The 5,269-nt window shown below is 45.8% G+C and overlaps 1 non-coding gene across 1 annotated transcript; it reads left to right on the top strand.

Moving 5' to 3' along the window:
* The first annotated feature begins 4,716 nt into the window (after window positions 1–4,716).
* Window positions 4,717–4,789, top strand: TRNAG-CCC. The gene has a single exon. It is a non-coding gene; the product is annotated as a tRNA-Gly (tRNA).
* The last annotated feature ends 480 nt before the right edge of the window (window positions 4,790–5,269 follow it).

Here is a 5,269-nt window from a genome sequence, read left to right as displayed (position 1 = left end):
AAGCAAATAATGACCCCTTCCCTCCCTCCCTCCTCCCTCCCTCCCTTCATCCATCCTTCCTTCTTCCACAATCACTTGTTGAGTCTCCTCTATTGTATGTACTGCTGGTACTAGGGATGAAAGGGATAGTTACTGCCCCCAAATTGCTTAAAAGACAGATAAATATCAGCTGCTCCACATGATGATGAAAACAGAGCCTGGAGGGTGGTGGGAACACAGGAGTTTCTAGGATCCGCAAAACCTGAAACTCACACTGCACAGAGCGCTGTAAATCCTTGTGTTTTTAGAATGTTATTTCTAAGGACTGTATCACAATAACAATAATCCAGAAAGTAGAAACTCAGTGTCCATTCTTCGGACCAGGAGGTATCCAAGTGAGCAATGAATCCAGTAACCTCTTCTCTTCCTTCATTCATGCTTTCCTGTTAAGAAAGTGCTTAAAATCCTTACTGTGTTCTTAATACAAGCAGAGGTGGCATATGTAACACTCCTTTTCCCTTAGTTACATTACTCCCAACCCTAAACTCCCATAGCATTTTAAAATAAGATTTGGGAATTCTCTGGTGGTCCAGTGGTTAGGACTCTGGGCTTTCACTGCTGAGGGCCTGGGGTCAATTCCTGGTCGGGGAACTAAGATCCCATAAGCTACGTGGTGCAGCCAAAAAAAAAAGTATAGGTTTTATTGAAAATGAATGTGTTAAGTCTCTCAGTCATGTCCAATTCTCTGTGACCCTTTGGATTTTAGCCCACCCAGGCTCCTCTGTCCATGGGTTCTCCAGGCAAGAATACTGGGAGTGGGTAGCCATTCCCTTTTCCAGGGGATCTTCCATACCCAGGAATCAAACCTGGGTCTCCCGCATTGCAGGTAGGTTCTTTACTGTCTGAGCCACCAGGGAAGTTGTATTGAGATATCATTCAAATACCATAAAATTCACCCTCTTAACATGTATGATTCAAAGTTTTTCAGTCTATTCACAAAGTTGTACAATGATCAGTGGTGCTTAATCCCAGAATGTTTTCCTGGCGGAGAAGAAACTCCACACCCATCAGCTGTCACATTCCCCTCTTCCCTTCCCTGAGAATCCCTGGGTCCACTTTCCCAATCTTTAGATTTGCCTATTCTGGACACTTCATATAATTGTAATTATATGGTTGTGCCTTTTTGTGTCCGGCTGCTTTCTGTCTTGGAGAAGGAAATGGCAACCCACTCCAGTGTTCTTGCCTGGAGAATCCCAGGGACGGGATGTCGTCTCTGGGGTCGCACAGACTCGGAAACGACTGAAGCGACTTAGCAGCAGCAGCAGCAGCAGCTTTCTCTCTATCGTAATGTTTTCAAGGTTCATCTCTGTTGTGGGGCTTCCCTAGTGGCTCAGACAGTAAAGAATCTGCCTGCAATGCAGGAGACCTTCCCTGAGTTAGGAAGATCCCCTGGAGAAGGAAGTAGCAATCCACTCCAGTATTCTTGCCTGGAGAATTCCATGGACAGAGGAGCCTGGCGGGCTACAGTCCAAGGGGTCACAACTCTGACACGACTGAGCGACTAACACTACTACATTCCCTGTTGTAGCAGAGATTGATATTTCATTACTTTTTATGATGTCTCATTGCAAGAATATACTGCAGTTTATCCATTCATGCATCATAAACATGTGGGTCATTTCCACTTCTTGGCTATTATGCATAATGCCACTGTGAACATTCTCATACATTGTGGACATATGTTTTCATATCTCTTGGGCAGAACTAGGAGTAAAAATGCTGGGTCATATGATAACTCTGTTTAACATGTTGAAGAGCTAGAATGCATGGCATTTTGTGCCTATGTTATGAAACTTGTTAGGAAGCCGCTTAACAGTCAGATATCATCAGGCCTGCATCTTCCACTGGCTTTTAAGTTTCTTGAGACAAGGGTTGTTGCTGTTCATCCTTGAACCCCACTCCTCCCAGTCCAGTACCCACCACGGGACCCAGTAGGTTCTCAGAAAGTTTTTGAGATTGAAGCTGACCAGTGAAATCCCCAGCACCCCTGAGACGCACACACTTACTCTGTCTCTTCCCTGTAACAAGTGACAGCTTGTCAGGAATGGAAGCAGCTCCCTACCATCCGTCAAGCTTTCCAGCTGGTTACTGACCCTGCTTATATCTGCTGGGGGCCTCACCAGGGTCTTGCGCTTCCTCCAGGCTGCCTCAGCCGCACAGCAGCAGTGGGGACCCACTCTGGCTTACGCAGATGCTTTGAAAGAAAGATTATTTTAAGCACCACTGAGGTGCAAGCAGAGGCCGGGCTGGTAGAACCTTGCCATTCAGGGGCCCACGCCTGTCTGACACTACCCATGCATCTACTTTATGAGGATTTGGACAAGGAGGCCCTCCAGTGCCTGCCCAGGCTTTGACTTGGCAGCTTGTGCCCGGAGTTTAAGAAAGCTTATTTTAAGACTTTCTCAGAAGGTCAGAGCAGCGTCTTTATAATTCATCCTGCTACCTTTTGTCCAGAGCCAGCTCTTCCTAATAACATCTATTTCAGGTTGGATTTAAGAGACAGAGCCAACCTCTGCTGAACGGGCTACCTTTGATGTTCCAGTGCCTACTGAGGAGGGGAGGGACGGATGGAACCAAAGTTGTAATTGCCCAAATTTACAATAGCTTCTCAGCAGAAGCCAGCACAAAAGAAATGTTAATGCAATAAACTGTAAATGGAAGGAAGCTGAGCGGGATTTATGGTGGGCGCAACCTGCACCAGGCCTCTGGGACCTCCTTCTTTCCCCTGGGAGACATTTCAACAGTCAGAGGAGAACTGGGCCCTTGGAAAGCCAGTGGCTGCTCTGCACCCTCCCTCCCTTATCACTCTCCCTGCCCAGACAGATTTCCTGCAAAGACCCGGGGAACCTGATTAAACAGTTGAGGAAGGGGGAAAGTAATCAGTCACTGAGGGCTCAAACCTGAAATCCTGGCCGTGCCAAGAGCCCACGTCATTGGCAAGCATGTGTGTTCCAGCTGCAACTGAAGCGTGTTTCTCTTCTTCTCCTCTGAGTTGGGGATCTCTGCAGATACAACAGATGGCCGGAGTGTTCGCGTGTCTCAGCCAGGAAGTGAGAGGGCGGCGTGTCGTTCACCAGCCAGGCACGTCCCCATCCTTCAGGGCCACTGCTGTAAAGGGCTGTTTTTCACCTTCGGGTTCCTGCGGCTCTCGCTCCACTCAGGCTCACACGTACCTTTACCTGGGTTGTAACGTGTGGAGTGTGCACTGCTTCCTTGTCCAGATTGCTGGCCCGTTTGGTTTTTTAATTAGCTGAGGAGTACCAACTAAATGGAAAATTGCTTTCTGAGATCCCAGTGCTCCGGTTCCATGCTGTGAGGGGCTCCCTGTAATTAAACACATTTTAAGAGTTGTTCTCCTGTGTATGTACTGGGAAAGGACATCAGTGGGCCTTTCCCACTAGTTGGAGAGGTCTGGTTCAGGCCGGAGACTTCAATATTAATACTAGGTTTAGTTAAAAGGAAACTTGTATATCAATTAATTAAGTATGGGGGATTTCCCCCCCCCCTGCTTTGATAGTTGGGGAAAGAACTCCTTGGTGGGAAAGTCTTTTTATGCCTTTCAGGGTTAGGAAAATGGTTAAGCACTGGGAGGAAATTGGACAGAAGTCAGGAGATCAGGAGCACAGATGTCAGCAAATTCTCGAAGCCCTCCATCTTAGCTTCCTGGTCCCCACAGTGAGAACGGAGTGCCTTGGGTGTGCCACGGTCCCCTCACAGATCCAGAATTCACCCCAGAATTCTCCCTTTCAAAATAACCTGTCCATGTTTAGAAGTTCCTGCTACAGTTTCAAATGCTATACAAGCAGCTGGTTAGAGCTCAGACACAGAGGGAGACATGTCATATGGAGGATTAGTTCATCAGTAATTAACAAAGGATGAAGGAAACCTTTATGAAGTTTTTTTGCTTAGAGGCTCCACATATACATTTAGAGTAATGGTCCCCAAGTCAGCATAGCCATTAAAGCAAGTTTGATATTCTGTGTAGAATGGCAGGCTCTCCTCTGAAAAATCTTTTTCTGAAAAAGAATTTGCAGTTTTTTCTAAGAAACACATAAAGCAAGTTATGGGGCATATCGAAGTCTAGCACCAGAATCATGTAACACTGATCATTCTTTAGGGAAAAAAAGTATTGGAATCAAAATCTACTTGTTGTTTAGTCACTAAGTCGTATCTGACTCTTTTGCAATCCCGTGGACTGTAGCCTGTCAGGGAGGCTTCCTTGGGAAAGCCTATACTTGGGAAAGAAGGAAAAAGAAAAGAATGAAAACAAAAACCCAAAAAGAACAAAATACCTGTAGACAAAGAGCTGTACATGCTCAACCCTCTTATTTTTTCACAAACATGCACACCTAGATCTCATGACCTACGTCTTCCCCTGACACTGTCTTTTCTCTGCTTTGCCGCAGAGCTCGTATTTTTCCTGTGTGTCTGCTGCTGGTACTTGCCCAAAGCATAAGCCATTGTACTCTAGTGTCCAGACCCATTTGGCCAAGCTCTTGGAGCTAGTTTCTTGTTTTTCAGTCTTGGCTGCCATTTAGGGTGTGTGACAATAGAAAACACCTGGGATGTGGCTTTCGCAAATCCTTGAATTAGAGTCTCAGCACTCTGGTTTCCTCCTCTGTCAAATGGGGACAGTCAGAGTCTTGAAAGACTGGTTGAAAGAGGTGTGTGGGGACTTCCCTGGTGGTCCAGTGGCTAAGACTCAGCACTCCCAATGCAGGGGGCCCAGGTTTGATCCCTGGTCAGGGAACTAGATCCCACATGCCGCAACTAAGACCCAGCATAGCCCAAGAAATAAAAATAAATATTTTTTTAAAAAGGAAAGAGGTGTGTGGACAGTGCAGTGGTTTGCAACAACAGCCAAATAAATGAATAAAAATATGTTTTTTTTTAAAAAGAGATTTGTGTACAGTGGGGTGATTTGCAACAACCTTCCCATTTCATTTCACCTGCAAATGTTACAAGCTTGTGATTTACTAGTGAGAGTAACGTCAGCCCTCTTTTGTGCTGATGTTTTTGCTTTTGCTTTAACCCACAGACTTTCAAATCTCAGGGTGAGCAGGGCACTGGGTCAGCAGGTATGTTAGGAAAAATGCTTTGATTTAAGGTATAATAGGAAAGAGATGAATTAAGGGTGTTAATGTAGTCTAATCTAAACCCCATGAAGCTTCATAGGACATGCAAAAGACCAGACCGTACACCACATATATGCTCACACGCTTCTGAATGT

The sequence above is a fragment of the Bison bison genome, unplaced genomic scaffold, assembly GCF_000754665.1.
Source record: "Bison bison bison isolate TAMUID 2011002044 unplaced genomic scaffold, Bison_UMD1.0 scf7180017864527, whole genome shotgun sequence".
Lineage (NCBI taxonomy): Eukaryota > Metazoa > Chordata > Mammalia > Artiodactyla > Bovidae > Bison > Bison bison.
Note: the sequence above shows the minus strand (reverse complement) of the source record. Positions and strands in the feature narration are given on the sequence as shown.